At 38.0% G+C, this 16,912-nt stretch overlaps 1 protein-coding gene across 4 annotated transcripts in view; it reads left to right on the plus strand.

The window, feature by feature from the left end:
* The first annotated feature begins 2,157 nt into the window (after positions 1-2,157).
* LOC143037418 (oxysterol-binding protein-related protein 11-like) overlaps positions 2,158-16,912 on the plus strand; it is a 174,189-nt gene continuing 159,434 nt past the window's right edge. For 3 of the 4 annotated variants that reach the window (XM_076205570.1, XM_076205575.1, XM_076205576.1), the window contains exon 1: positions 2,158-2,265. The gene's annotated coding sequence lies outside the window, so the exon portion shown is untranslated. Of the gene's footprint in view, positions 2,308-16,912 lie in introns of all 4 variants that reach the window. The other variant, XM_076205571.1, reaches the window with a different exon arrangement.

Here is a 16,912-nt window from a genome sequence, read left to right on the forward strand (position 1 = left end):
CACATACCAATTCCAAAAATCTGCCTAGCAGTCGCGTTTGCCATTCTTACTACTCGAACCATACACACATTGAACAACCATGTCAACATTGCAAAACCGTGTAGCTCAGAGGGCAGCACCATCGAATGCTAATGTGGGGTTTGAGAACTTGATGCCGCCTCATATTGCAAAGTGTTTGCAAATCCATTGTTTGTCTTTACACTTGACTGGGACTTTTGACGGGGGGGGGGGGGGTCGGGCTACTCCGGACTCACCACACTTGCAGACTAGGTAGGAAGTTGGTTCCGGTTTCCCTCTCTCCTCGAAGTCAAGACTAGGTTCCTGGTATGATGGAGGTACAAGAAGATAAATCTACCTCGCAGTAACAAAACAAATCGAGGGAAATGAGTCACATGCAATCAATGATTCTGAAATCTTATCAGGATATAGGAAAAAATCAACAACTTTTCAATATCTATGGACTTACCTTTTCAGTATCTATGGACTTAACCTCACCCTCACCGAAGGCCACGGGGATGGTAAATGTGTTGGTATTTTCATCCGTCCATAAACACAAGGATCTGGGAACGATTCCACACGGCCACCAGAGATTGCTACCTGCCTCAGGTTTCCTAAATACCCAAGAGGTGTTATACTTGGTGAGAGAGAGAGAGAGAGAGAGAGAAGGGGGGGAGAGAGCAGAGAGAGAGAGAGAGAGAGAGAGAGAGAGAGAGAGAGAGAGAGAGAGAGAGAGAGAGAGAGAGAGGCAGAGAGAGAGAGGGGGGAAAGGAAGGGAGAGAGAGAGAAACAGAGAGAGAGGGGGGGGAAAGGAAGAGAGGGAGAGAGGGAAAATAGTGGTTAAGGCTGCAGCTAAGCGCCTCCATGCGTACGCTGCTCTTTTTTTTGTGTGTGGCTAGAAGTAACTGGACGAAGCCTAACAAGGGACTGAACACCCATCAGGCGAGAAGTCCAGGTCTGTTGTGGGTTAAATCGGGAGATGTTAGCTACAACCAAGCCTATAAAGCACAGGAATGGGGTCGCAGGAAACTTAGAGTATCATGTTAGGACGTCCCCAAGGCCATCTGGAAAAAAGTGAACGATTTTACGTTTGTCGGTAACAAAAACATAATAGGGATATAAGATAGTTATAAAACTATTGACTAATAGTTTACTAAGTAATATTAGATAATAAAATACAACATTATTTATTAATTCTCATACTCAACCCATACCTGCTTCACAAGCCTTGTCCTCAGGTGAATGAAATCCCCTGACAATGACCAGGCAGTATCTTTCACCACTTCAGATGATTGGAATGTCAAATCCCAACCACAATTAGATATTTGAAGTATAATGCATCTAGATGCACTCTTGAATTCTTACGAGTCGCAATTGATTATGCGTTTCATGATGTTGGCAATATCAAATATTTCCAATTATTAGGACTGACAGAACAGTTGCAATTTCGAGTGACAACTTGGCAGGGGTGGGAATCATTTTATTTGAGAAGTCATGGGGGCCGCGTATACGCTGCAACGCACCCTTTAAATGGAATAGGTAGCGCAGAGGAGAATTGTTGACACCTCCACGTGCCCTTCCATCTTCCCACGTTTGACTAACTGGGCACATGACATTCTGTAAGTTCTGTGTAGAATGATTCTTAAAGTATATTCTTTAACCATAAATTTGTCTGGGATTATAATATAAATATTTTACTCTTAACGTTAACATATTTACTTGTACTGTATATTGGTCTGGCAATATCTTTTAAATTTAACTTGGTCATTTTTAGGCTTAATGTAGTACACTTCATTTCCTCGAATTTATCGTTGTCATGTATGTAAAGCTCATGATAAAGTTCATGATAACGTAATCTACATTTGGATATGGTAATTATTCTGTCCTTTCATATATTTCAACACATTGCTTTATTATAAGTTCAATACATATTACAAAATTCCTGTAGGATGTCAATAAGTTTGTTATAACAGAAAACAGAAATCAGAAGTATCATAGAAAACGAACCTGTTCGAATATGGTCTGTATAAAGTAGAATCAATCCTTATTGATAATGCTCTTTAATTCAGTATTTATTAGTGTACATTTATATTTTTGTATGGTAAAATAGTATATATTTCATTGTTTTTATTTGGATAATTGGATAACGATTAACCTTCACCCGAACACATCAACATTCAGGAATCACAGCTGATCGGAGGGTGGAAGCGAAACTGCAGATCTGTCAAGTCCTACAAATTAGAAACCCCTCGCGTTATGAGGCTGAAGGTATATTTGGTGTACTTTGTAACAGGATTCTAGCTCTTTAAGGTATCGTATACTCAGTCGTGAATCAGGCTTCCATGCTAACCTTTTATTTAAGCTGTGAGCCGGAGAATATTGAGTGCTGTAAAAGGGGTGTATAAAACGGAGTCGATGGAGAAATCACGTATCGGTGTTTTAACAAAAAAAATTAAGCAGTAGGGAGGCACAGTCAGAGTTCTATTGATATTGTGATCGTGACGTGAATTTTTTGTATGCCCCCAGTTTCTATTTAGAAAATCAATGTAATTCGTGCTTTAGCCATCGTTTTGTTCAATTGTGCTCATCCGTTGAAACTGATTTGTGGTGATTTATGTGATTTCTTGAACAATTGTTGTGAAGTTTACTCACAACTTGGAATATTAACAGACATTGCAGGATTTGTTGACATTTATTATATAATATATGCTATCAGTGTCATTATACTAGATTATGTTTCAAATGTCTTCAGCATCTTGTACATATTAATTACTGTCAAAGAAAGGTAAGTGTAGCATTTTCTCAAAATTTAGTTATCATGACATTGTGAACACTTTAGTAAATAATTATAATAATATATTAATATACTCTATGTGTATGCAGTTTCACGTCAAATTCACTGTATGTGCGATTTATAAAATATCACATACACATACACACACACACACACAGTTGGAACAAGTTAGATGAGAAAGTGGTGTGTGCAAAAACAATACATGAATTTAAAGATAGTTTAGATAAAATGAGATATGAAGACGGGACACCACGAGCATAGCTCCCCTTCCCGTAAAATATAACTAGGTAAATACACACACACACACATTCCTGTAGGTGAGGAGGCATTATGCGGTTTAATAGAAGTTTTGTCTGTGTTAATTTTGCCTGTTCATGGGACCAATGATAGTTGCAACTGATGGCCATGCAAGATGGATATAAGAGAGAATGGTGTTCACCATACATCTTCAAAGTTGGTTACCACCCTCATCTCTAAGTGACACTCAGTCTATGGACTAGGATCAAAATCTCTTTCTCTGACAGCTTCAGGTGTATTTCACATAAGGAGTGCTGACAACTGGTGATTACACCCCTCCTACTATAATCCAGTGATATAGAAAGTCTCGCATTGTACAGTGTAGATAAGTCTTTTTTTTTCCCCAGGGGAATTTGTTGGAGTGCTCAAGGAGTGTTGTCAGGCATTATGAGGCTGTCAGTTTCCAGTTGAAGAAACTTGATGTAGGAATTAGTATTAATGGCCTTTCAGTTGTTATTCTAATAAGAGAACAGTTTATTCCCTACCCTTTCTATATCAAACATGGCTAATTGAATGTAATTTGAGATGAAAACATTGTAGGGAAGACCCCCATCATTTTATTCACACAAGTTATAAAAAACAAATTTCAGTTGTACAATGGCAATCTGTTTTCCTAAAGATTTACTAAAAATTATTTTTGAATTTGGTTGGAGGGTAGGTATATGCCTTGGTTGACTACTTCTCTTATAAAGGGGAAGAAGTCTTTTCATATACATAGATTATGAATTGTGTATGTAAGCTTCCATCAGATCTTGGTATTTATATTCTGCCTTTCTACAACAATTGAACTATCCTTCTCTGAGGGGCTTTGTCATTTTTCACAATTTGTGTTATTTACTAGTTTGTTAGTAATAGTATACCAGGATTTTCAATAATTGTTTTAAATCATTTTAATTCAAAGAGTTGTATATATATTTATTTTTAGTAGCCATGGTTCCTTCTTTCCAGTTTTCGTTTTCTTGCTACCGGTATTTCTTCGTAATATACTGGTCTGTTTGGAATATTTGTTGTCTGCATAGAATTTATTAAAGTGTATGTATGTATACATAAGTTTATATATATATATATATGTATATGTATATACATCCAGTAATCCCTTGAATAACTTTCTATAATCAATTCATAAGAACTGCTATCAAATATGCCTCCATAGGATTGTTACCAATGTTCAGTAAGATGAGGACAAACGATTTATTATCTTTAAAGATAAAGACTGGAGCACAGAGTAATAACAGGTTGCACCAAAACCACCCCTATTGGACACCTGCATATGAAAACCAGAATTCTCCTCATAGAACACCACAGGAAAATGACAGGAAGACAAGTCTATTCCAGACCTCTAAGCAACACACACCCCTCACACTACATTTCATGAGCACCTTCATCAGAATGCAAAAAAAAAAAAAAAGTATGCCAGTAACACAACTCAAACATCTATAACAACCTACCACCTATATGGCACAGAACGTCCTTGCAAAAACACATACAGTAAACCCTCGATATGATGGCTCTCAATATACCAGATATCAGATATAACAGACAAAAAATCTGACTGGACAAACCCTCGCTATACTGGATTTTCATCCATTATAGTGAGGAAGCCTCAGTTATAATAGGTCTTCAGATATAACAACAGACCCCTGTCCCCATATCATCCATTATATCAAGGGTTTACTGTAATTTCTAATCCTACTTATTTCTAATACCGGACAAACTTTGTGATATAATGGCTCTGTCCGGTATTTCCATCGGATATAACGAATCTTCGGATATAACGACAGACCCGTCCCCACATTGTCTGTTATATCGAGGGTTTAATGTACACACTCAGATCACAAAACAAAACCTTAAAGACAGACCACCAAACTGGATACACCAACAACAGACCCCAGACATAACCCCCACAAAAAAAAAAATCCCATACTGGATAAGAACCCTGGCTAAAACATTATCAACAAAGAATAGGCTTGGGCACAGATTTAAACTGCCCCGGGTGCAACTTCCATACAGAGGACAAAGAATATCTTCTACTGCAATGCCCCATACTAACAGTCCCTAGAAAACAACTTGGTATATTTTCTCTGATTTACTTATGGTCCCATCTTGAGGTCTTCCACAAGATTGATTGATTAATTCTGTCCATATCCAAACTAATTGGGCCACAGGGTGTTTAGATTTGGGGAGTATTCAAATATGCAAGGAAAATTATTCCAAACCCCAACACCCTATCTCCCCAGTGATGCTAATGCTAATTTTTTAATTCTAAAGGAATATAGACAAATCATGTAATAACGATAAGGTTTGGATAAGAGAGGGATTATTGTACAGTGGTACCTTTGAATCTGAATGCCCCAGAAATGGTAGTGCCGGATGGTGACTTGAATGCAAGCATGCTGATGTTGTTCTTGCATCTATTGTGGAGGATGATTCTTTGGGACTTGAAGGAGGTAGTTTGGTGATCAGTCTTGAAGTCCTTGTTTTGTGATCTGAATGTAATTTTTTTTTATGGATGAATTGTGTGTTACAAGTAGTATACTGCTTGCACATTTTTTGTTCCATACAGTTGGTTGTATAGAGAAAGTGGTGGAAAGTGGAAGGTGAGCCAGTTGTTGTTTGCTGATGACAGTGTGTTTGTGGCTGGGTCAGAGGAGGGTCTAAGGCAGTGATGGAGTTTGGGAAGGTATGTGACAGGAGGAAGTTGAAAGTAAATGTGGGTAAGAGTAAGGTAAAAGTACAAGAGGCAAGGGAGGCAGTAAGTTTGAGGTAGGTAGGTCTTAAATGAGAGATGTTGGGGTCACATGTAATAGGGAGTGGAGGAATGGTGTGCTGTAGAGTGATAGAGGCAAATAAATGTCTTGGGTGAATGAGAAGTATCTGGGGATGGATGCAAAACGACAATTATATGAAGGGGTGGTTGTGCTTATGGCACTGCATGGGGCAAAAACTTGAATGTAAGGGAGGTAGAAAGGAGAAATTTAAATGTATTTTGAGAAGTATGGTGGATGGTACGAGGATGGATAAGGTGGGAATTAAGGAGAGGAAGAGAGAGGAGGTAGAAAGGGAAGTGGCAGAAATGGCTAATGAAATAATACTGTATTAGTTTGGGGACTTCAAAAGAAGGATTGAGGAAAGATGAGCAAAAAGAGTACAGAAGGTGGAGGTGGACGGAGTGAACTTGAAGGGAAGACAGAGAATGAGGTACTTGGATGGGGTGAAGGGGTCCTCGAGTAAAAAAGGGAATGTCCATTGAGCAAGGAAGGGATAAGTGTGAATGGAATATAGTTGTGAATGGATGATAAATTGATCCGGCCTGAAGGGATTTCTCTTTGTCTTCTCTTATTTTCATGTTAGGGGATAATGAGGGAGGGTCACCAAGTAAATGACATGCTGGGGCCCTACTGTGGATGTAATGTGTCTTGCTGTTTTACTTCTGACCTGGGCACTGGGTGAGAGACAGAGATGACCCTTTAGCCATGAAAGGGAAAAAAATGGGTGATGGATGGGAATGTGTGGGTGAGTGCCTTGGCTGGCTATTTCCCTTACAAAGGGGAAAAAACTTCTGTATGTAGAGATAGATAACAGGGACCAATGACTGGTACCTGCATGTGGTGGTCCTACAAGATGAGAGGAAGGCAGTATTATGCCAGAACCCAAAACAACACACCCCTTACACGACATTTCATGCGCACCATCAATAGAATGCATTTTCAAAACCTGTCAGCTCTCCATATCCATCAGGAGGTGCAGTCTTGAGGGGATAGCACTTTGTCTCTGGACTGGGCCCGAGATCTCTCATTATCAAGTTAAACTTTATTTATGACATGTTTTCACACATGCCACTTTGAGCTGTTGACATAGAAATAGTCCCAGACTGATACAATGGAGACAATAGTCCAAAATTTCTTTCCAGAGAGAACTGTAGGAGGAGGGGCACTGCAGGTTTTTCACTTGGTAAAACTTGAAGCAACAACTAATGTACAGTTGATTGTGCTTGTGTGATGTAATGAGATGAGTGAGTAAAGTTGATGGCTCTTGCATAGAACTGTGTACCAATCATTTTTATGTATGTAATGGGGAAGGTTTTAGTTTTTGTGTAAAAGTGTTCTCTTAGGGTGGTTTTGGTGCATCCTTCTATTAATCTCAATGCTTTACTTTGTGTTGTTTAGGGTGTCTGTTATCCTTAATGTTGTTAATTGTACCAGAAAGCGTAATTGAATGGTGGTTCTTAGGAACTGTTTGTAGACAGATAATTTTTTTCTGCTGCCCAGAGCCCATGCTTGTGACTGATTTTAGTTGTAAATGTATTTTCTTGTTGAGCTAACTGAATTTAAAGTACCAGGATTTATGGGGTAAAATATGGTGTAAAAATGGATCATTTTGATATTAGCACATAAGTTAATATAGGTGATTGAAAAATAAAACTCACATTTACAAGGTAAATGGAGCAGAAATGATGTTGATATTCTTGTTTTAGAAATGGGCAAAGTTTCTCTCAGCTATCTTTATGAATGATATACTGGGGAACAGAATGAGCAATTCTAGAAAGTTTTGAGATGTGGAAAAACTGTAAGGTTAGGAAAAGCAAGCTCCACACCTCTAAAAGTGTTTCTCATGATTCAGCATTTATTAAGGAAGACTGAAATCTTAGATGTGCAGTTATTGATTTCTTAGTTTCTTTGCTACAGTCAGTTTGTTTTTCCTAAAAGGATTGTTAAATAAATATTTTCATTTCATGAGTATTAACGTAACTCAGTGTCCCTTGATGTTGCAGTAAAGACATTTTTTAGAGGACAGGGACAGGGGGTCGCCAATTAAGTGAAGCAGCCTTGCTGTGGATGTACTTTGTCTTGCTACATTGCTTCTGGCCCATGGCAGTGGGCGGGATACAGGGATGACCCGTCATCCATGAGGAGCTAAGATGAGAGGGGGGGAAAGGGTGGTGGATAGGAGTGGAATGGGTAGGAGTAGGTACATGCTTTTGACTTGGCTACCTCCCTTATAAGGTGGTAAAAGCTCTGGGTATATAGAGCTATTTTAATAACAGCATATCATAGTTTTAATAACATGGTAAACTTAAAGTTTAGTTCATTTAGAGTTAGATGGAGAATGTGTTAGAGGCAAAATTGTATCATATGATTATGGGTGAAATGCTTACTAGAGCTTAAACAAGATTATAAGAAATTATATACATACATACATATACCAAAGGCTTTCTTCCCCCTTACACGGGAGGTAGCCAAAAGACAAAGGCATAGAAACCACTCTCACCCATTCCATCCCCTACATACTCCACTCCCCTCTACTCTCTTCCCTCCCTCTTATCTTGGCACCTCCTGGATGACAGGTCATCCCTGCATCTTGTCCCTGTCTGGGGTATTGGCTGCATGTTATTGTGGCAAAGTAGCATGCAGTTGATACTTTGGGGTCTATATGGGGCACCCCTACAGACCAGAGTCACACATCATTTTGTCTGTGGTAGAGGAAGACTCTGTTCTTAGAGAAATGATGACATTTTTATTATACTATGACTGTCCCTCCATTGTGCTGTCCCCAGACCCCTTGTTACTGTCCTGTACCATTTCTCTGAATATTTATTTCCTTTTTTCACCTACTCTGTGGTGGGGGAAAAGAATGCTGCTACCAAGTCTTCCCACTTGAGTTGTACAAGGCAACACAAAATGGGATGGGGGATAGGACTAGAAATTCTGCTACCTGTAGCCCCACAGGGGACATTCCTAAAAAAGTAAAGGCATAAGAAGAAATTATATGATGATAGTTGTTGCCTTGAGTTTCCTTGCTCCACAAGGAGCTAAAATAAAAGGAAAATGGGTGATGGGTGGGTGTAGGTACATGTTTTGGCTGCCTACCTCCCTTATTATAAAGGGGAAGAAGTTTGTTGGTATAAGTATAGCCTTGAGTTTTACTAACTATATATCCAAAGGTCCACAGCTTTAGGTAGTGATTCTTAGGCCCTCCCATAGATCTCTTTTGGAAGAAACTGGATTAATGTCTGTATTGTAATAGTGTGTGACAATTTCTGTGTTACCAATTTACATTGTAGGAGGAAGAGAACAGTCACTGGTTGTTAGTGGCCCTTGCATGAAAGGTAGATGAAATGCAGTCAGTCAATAAAGATCTTGGGCCCAGTTCAATGACTGAGTACCAGCACCATGGTACTCACACTGCCCTCCTCCCCTCCCTCTGAGTAAATGTGGGTAAAATTAAAGTCATCCGTGCACTAAGGGGGATGATGGTGGTAGGTTGAATGTAAGTATGAAGGATGAGAGGCTGGAGGAAGTGAAGAGTTTTGAGTATTTGGGGTTGCATGTGTCATTGAAAGGAGGAGTGGATGTGGAGGTTAATTAAAGGAGGCAAGTAAATGTCTGGGAGGAATGAAAAGGGTTATGAAGAATAGGTATTTGGGAATAAATGCCAAGAGAAGGTTGTATGAAGGGATGATTTCCATTACATTGTATGGAGCAAAGACTTGGAATATAAATAAAGCAGAAAGGAAAAATTTAAATGTGTGAGATGAAGTGATTGAGAAGTGTGATAAGTGGCAAAGAATGGATAGAGTGATAAATGTACAGGTGATGCTGAGTATAGAGGTAGATAGAACTGTTGGATAGGTTAGATTAAAGTCTGCTGAGGTTGTTGGGGCATGTGGAAAGAATGAATAAAGACAAGCAAAGAGTGTGGAAAACAGAAGCAGATGGAGCGAACTCGTGAATTCAAGAGGAAACCAAGAATAAGGTGGATGGATGGGGTTAAGGGGGCCATGGATGCATGAAGAATGTCTGTCAGACAGGGAAGAGGGAATGCACAAGGTAGGAATGAATGGAGATTTTGAATGGATCAAAGGGGTGATCTCATCTGCTCTGTAAATTATTTTTAATACATGAGGAAGGGGGGGGGCTGCCACATAATAAAGCAGTAAGGGTAAACCAACTCTGGCTATTGGGTTTTGCTATGGAAATGCTGTGCCTCACTGCATTGTCCTTGACCCAACCAGTGTGGTGGAGAACAGAGATTACCCTTCATTCATGAACTGCTGAGATGGGAGGGGCATTATATAGGTTTTAATGTATGTGAAATGGTTATTTATGGACTCAGCCACACACATATTAGGGAGAAAGGGGCTTTTGGTCCATGTGTGTGCATGTATATGTACATTTTAGTTATGTCTTCAAACAAATCAGTCAAGGACGTAAGGTGCCATATTTATGTGTAGAGTTCATATATTTCTATTCAAAGACAAGAATATACTATTATCTGAAATAGTTCAAATTATACCATACTCCTGATGAATTTAACTTGTCTACACTTACCTTCATGTTCTGTGCAAAGGCACAGTGGCTCATGCCAAAGCAGGAAGTGGCCAATAAAACCATGAGGGTTTGCATCCTTGCAAAATGGCTATACTGAAAGCCCCTTTCACTAATTTGGCCAGAGATTTTATGCTAAAGCTGTATATACTAAACATTATTACTGTAGCAGTGTTTAATGCATTTTTTATCAACTCACTGTATTTTTATGAAAATTGTATGATTCCACTGCTGAAAATTTTAAATAAGAACAGTTCAAAGAATATTCTTTTAAGGCATTGCTGTATATATATATCAATCAGTTTATTCTTAAAGAATTGCTCTATTTGTATTAAACAATTTATTCTCAAAAGTGGTAATTTGACATAACAGGTTTTGCTTTATTTTGTGAATGAACTGAGTTATTGCATTTAAGTGAGGTACTGACATATGTTACAGTTTATTTATCATATCTTTTTCAAACCATGGTAAGAATAAATGAAGGCTTATGAAATAATCACATGCATGGTATGTTATTCAATCAATTAATCTGTTGCCCATGGTCGCTCTTGTAGAAGATTCATGAACTCCAGGAAACCAGAGGCTGAGGTCATTTTTAAGGATAAACAAAATGGTATTTTTTAGAAATTTAAAATTTTTAAACATTTTACTTTACAGATATATTTATTATTGTTTTATATTTTCATAAGTGATATCCACCAAATCCAGAGCATAACACCAGAGTACTCACCTTTGCAATTAACCTAATATTAGTATCCTAGCATAACAACTACATAACAGCTGCTGAGAACATCCAAACATGCTTAAGACAAAATAGAATGGAGGCCTCCCTTCAGAAATTCATTATTGACATTGCTGAACTTTGGCATCTGTAAATCAAAGAAACATCCAATGATAACATTGAATAGCCATCTCCATCCATTAGATAAGAGATCTGAAATCTTGGGCCTAATTTATGATAAACACATCCTTCAGCCTACACATTGAGGACCTAACAGTGAAAAAATATATATAAAACATACAAAGATAAATAGCAAGCACAGGGTCAGCAGAAGGAAACTAATCACAGCCAACAAACTATTCGTAAGAACCATACTTCACTACATTCCCTTGGCATGGTTCCCTGTAGTCAAGAAAACATAGATACCTTGCAATAGATGTAAAACATAGCATTAGGAATAATGATAACAGGGTGCACTTAATTCAACCAAATAGGATATCTATACACAAAAATAAAATTTCTTACCCAAAGAACAGCACATGAAAATGACAAGCTCACATTTCTGTGCAAGAGCCCTTAACCCTACTTATCCATCATACATAACACAAAAGCTCAATTAACTGACAAAAAGGGGAGGGAGGATGGAGTATGCTACTCAAACATCTACAATAACCTTCCACCATGCATCACTTTTATACAAAACATATTCACACTTCGATCACAAAACAAACAATCTAAGACCAACCACCAAATTCCCTATTCACCAAACTCCACCAGACATTAGCCCTACAGAGAAATCCCTCCCATGACAAGCAAGAACCACACTAGTATGTCTACATTCAGGCCACCATCCAGTTTTAAATCCATTCCAACACAGATTTGGCATAGCCACAGATACAATCAATCAATCCATTGCCCCAGTTCTCTTTTGCAGGAGACCTACAGCTCCCAGGTAACTGGCAACAGCTGCCATGCATGTCCATAAGTCACTTTTGGAAGAATTACTGTGTTTTTGTCAAGGGATTGTGTATGTGGGGCAGTGTCGGATATTGTGCTCAAAGGTGAGGAAAACATTACATAATCCTAGATAACTTATGTTCATGGTGAGAAATTACATACATTTTTATACATCTCTACTGTGAACTCTGAAAAAATACTGTAACATATGTATGCAGTGTAGAAAATATACACAAGTGTCATAGTGCAGTATTAATAGCAGCCATTAGAGTATCTTTAAGATTTCCCTATTGTCATATTCATTCTGTCTCATTCTCACACGCTCACTCTCTGAGAAGGTTGTGTTAAGTTTACAGAATTTTCTTACATTGGCTGCAGATAGCCCATTACCAGCCAGGGGTTTCTTTGAGCAAGATCAAATGTTCTCATTAGCCAGATATATATATATATTTTTTTATAAATACCTGATCCTTATAGTGCTAATTAAGAGAGTTCATAATTCTTTTTAGGCCAAAGGTTTATCCAAAGTTAATAAAACCCTCTGGCATTAACCAGACCTTAATGTGTAGATATCCTAATCAAGAACATTAATGCTTTAACCACTTCAGTATGTCTCAAATTCTTGCACATAGCATTGGCTGCCTGCCATTTGTAATTTGCATCACTCTACATTATAAAATATAAAGTCATTGCAGTATTACTCATTCTCTTTTACTCTGAGTAATAATGAAAACAGAAAATGTGATCAAACCTGTTCACAGAATGTAAGGGTAACTCATGTACAACTACAAAAAATATATACTGTATATAATCAAGACGCTGACACGAGGATCCTCATGTATCCACTCGTGCCTCATGGTGCCTACATAGGCGTCATCATACCAAAGTGGTTAAAGCCGATACGTAATACTTGAATGCTGCTGCATGGAATATGCAGTTCATATGTGGAGGAGCTTGCCTTGTTTCTTAGTGAGGTGGCAGTTCCAAGACAAGCCACCAGACTAATTACTTTTTTTTTTTTTTTTTTTTTTCCCTAGCATTGTTCAGCTATTTGGTGTTTCTTGCATTGTTGTGTGTCTCATTTGTATAATTATTTTTGTGATTATTGTTCTTTTGAATAAGTCATGGCACTTTGATATCTTCAGCCTTTATCTCTGTCACCAGGGTGATGTCTTTTGAGATGAATGAAATTGGCTTCTTTCAAGATAATTGAATTCTGTCATCAACCAGAATAAATCTGTATAGTTTGTCATTGCATCAAAGAAGTATTCTAAATCAAATTAAATAATCTGGTGTTAGCCAGAATCAATTATGTAGTGTACATCATGAAGGTGTTCACTCTGTTTTACAGTGTTCCCTAAACTGAACACAATCCACTGACACTAACCATAACAAATGCTATAAAGAATGCCATTGAAGCAGAGTAATTGAGAAAGCCACCCATTACCACATTCTCAGAAGTGTCTCCTTTTTTGTATGAACCAGTAGTTATTTGCAAGATTGAGTCATCACATCTTTTTTTTATAGGGTTTAGTCATCATGCACATTGTTTCTTTCCTTGTAATAGAACTCTCTCTCTCTCTCTCTCTCTCTCTCTCTCTCTCTCTCTCTCTCTCTCTCTCTCTCTCTCTCTCTCTCTCTCTCTCTCTCTCTCTCTCTCTCTCTCTCTCTCTCCCCCCCCCCTCCCCCTCTCTCTCTCTCTCTCTCTCTCTCTCTCTCTCTCTCTCTCTCTCTCTCTCTCTCTCTCTCTCTCTCTCTCTCTCTCTCTCTCTCTCTCTCTCTCTCTCTCTCTCTCTCTCTCTCTCTCCCTCCCTCCTCTCCCTCTCTCTCTCTCTCTCTCTCTCTCTCTCTCTCTCTCTCTCTCTCTCTCTCTCTCTCTCTCTCTCTCTCTCTCTCTCTCTCTCTCTCTCTCTCTCTCTCTCTCTCTCTCTCTCTCTCTCTCTCCCTCTCTTCCTCTCTTCCTCTGTTTTTCTCTCTCCTTCCCCTTCCCCCTCTCTCTCTCTCCCCCTCTCTCTCTCTCTCCCCCTCTCTCTCTCTCTCTCCCTCTCTCTCTCTCTCTCTCTCTCTCTCTCTCTCTCTCTCTCTCTCTCTCTCTCTCTCTCTCTCTCTCTCTCTCTCTCTCTCTCTCTCTCTGGTAGATAATCTGGATTTATTGCATGTAGTGATAAGATCACTACAAGGTAGTACCATTTTTTGTTTAGATATAATCCATTTTTATCAACATTTCATTGTTACACATGATATTTCATTGGCATTCTTGAAGTGTCACAGTATTAACAGTAGTGTTAATGTCCAAGTTACTAACATCATCTGAGCAAAAATGGAAGAACTTGTTAGTTTGTGTGTATGTGTGTGTGGTAATGAGTATTATATGTATGAATAAAAAACTACATTGTTTTTTTATGTTATCACAGAAGAAAAATATAGCTTCAATAAGAGGTGCTTAGTTTGATGTGGCTTTGGGAGGATGGCAAAAGATGTTAGGTTGTGTAAGTAACTTCTGATGTAATTGGAGATTTATTGCAAAAGAATGGAGAGGATGAGTGCTGTGGTGAAGGAACCATTGTTTTAGTATGTATTGGGCTTCCAAGTTGATACTTGTCCTTTGTTCAGTCATTGATTTCAATTAGTTCTTGTTAAGCTCAGCTTCTTTGTTTACTTTTTCATCTGATGATTAGTATTATATAATGCTACATAATGTAGAGTTTAGCTACATAATTCAAATTTATTTTTCATGAGGTCATAAATTGTTCTTATCATCTGAGATAAATTGCAGAGAGATTATGACCTTCAACTATTAGTGTGCTCCATCATACTGGTGACAATAGAATGCAGTGGTTCCTCAGTTGCCTCTTGTGTGTGTTAGAGTTTGCATTCCTTCAAGGGACAGGAAGACTGTATATATACTAAGACAAGTTTATAATACTTGTAGGATTTTAATTGTCACCAAATCATCTACCCTTGGACTTTACAGGTACTTGTATCTTTTACCCTCATCTTACTGAAATTAGAATATAAATTTTAATATTCTAATTAGGAAGATAGTCGGATTACCCATTGTTGTGTATACCAATGGAAATGGTCGCCGTTAGGGTTGTTGACTTTTAAGTGTGACATAACAGATATTGGATATTTGTCTTGTTAGCTTGATATTAACCTATGGACCATCCTTGGAGTTTGTTTAACTTCTCATGGATTAGATATTGTTGTTTGCTCACATTATATTTATACATACATACATATACCAAGGCTTTTTCCCCCTTACAAGGGAGGTAGCCAAAAAGAAAAAGGCATAAAATCATTCCCACCCATACCATCCCTATTTATTAATCCCTTTATTATATTTATAGTAACTTAAAAGTTAATTATTTCTTCAGCATTGTGATACATGTCACAGCTTTTGTTGTGGTTAATTCCTCAAATTTTTATTTGTATTGCTTAGATATAGAACTTCCTTCGGGTACTTTTAATGTGGTCATGGAGTGTTTTAGATTCATGTGTTGGAGACTAATTCCCACATGGAAAAAGAATGCTAATTACTTTTAGCCTTTACTGTTCCTCCTTTACCACTTCTGTTACTCCAATTCTTTGACATGGTGCTCATCTTTTCAGGGTTTTAAACCATCTGGTTTTCATAATTATCTTGCACTTTTTATTTTATTTATTTATTTTTTATTTATTTATTTATCTTTTTTTTCTTTCTTTCTTTTTTTTTTTTTAGAAAAACTGCCATTTCTCCTGTTTCATCTTTTCTTGGCTAAATTGACATGCTATCATTGTCATCCTGTCTTCCTCAGCTGCAACACTTGTGATCCAGATATTCTTAAACTTATCATAATCTGCTAGTTTTCATGTTCAATTGATTTCCTCGTTTGCTGTCACTTGTAACGCAAACACTTCTGTCTGATCATATGGATGGGAGTTGCTTCCTATGACAGGTTTGTGCATCCTTTCCATACAGGATGTGATGTAATCCTCATCATATCCTGATACTACTTTTTTTTATTTTTTGCTAATCCTCAACAAGCATTTCCCTACTTTTTTAAGTCTTTGACTACACCACATTTCCCAGTTCTTTCTTCTAGTGTTCTTGGGTCTCGCATTTTATTTTATTTTGTTGTTGTTGTTGATAGCTCTGTCAAATTGGTAAGAATAGACTGTTGTGGATAATTTGTTATATAATAGTTTATTTAGTATAGATATGAAAGACTATTTTGAACTGTGCAGTCCTGCATCTGCACCATGAGCACAGAATTGCTGAAACCCAGAGGTGAGACCATTCTGGTACTATTACCTTTGACTGGAAAAAGGGTCTGATCATCCCTCTCTGGAAGGGGAAAAGAGATTTACAGGACTTCAACATTTACTACAGTATTATATTGTTCTCTGTTGTGAGTGAGACGCTCACCTATCTGTTGCTGGCACAAAAATGTTCACATTTGCTTAAGTTTCAGAGGCCTAAGCAGTTTGGTTTTGTGCCTGAAAGGTCAACAGCTGATCAGAGATTAGTGCTTCATGTTCTTGTGGATTACCAACATGAGTTTCCACTGTGGTTTATTGCAGCCTTTGTCGTTGATCTCAAGAAGACATTTGACCCAGTGCATCATGGAGTGCTCTGGGATCTTCACTTGGTCCATGCAATTCCTGCAGGGATTATTGATTTGATGTGTGGCTGGGACAGTGATTGTTGTAAATTAGAGAGGTGTGTCCAACTTCTTGTTTATTCAGGAGTGAGGCAATCATGTGTCTTTTTTTCCATCATTTTTCAACACCTGCATGGATTGAGTATTGGACAGAGTTGTCAATCAGTGTCGTTGTGGA

Source organism: Oratosquilla oratoria, chromosome 22, assembly GCF_046742065.1.
Source record: "Oratosquilla oratoria isolate Oo_2021 chromosome 22, ASM4674206v1, whole genome shotgun sequence".
NCBI classification, from domain to species: Eukaryota; Metazoa; Arthropoda; class Malacostraca; order Stomatopoda; family Squillidae; genus Oratosquilla; species Oratosquilla oratoria.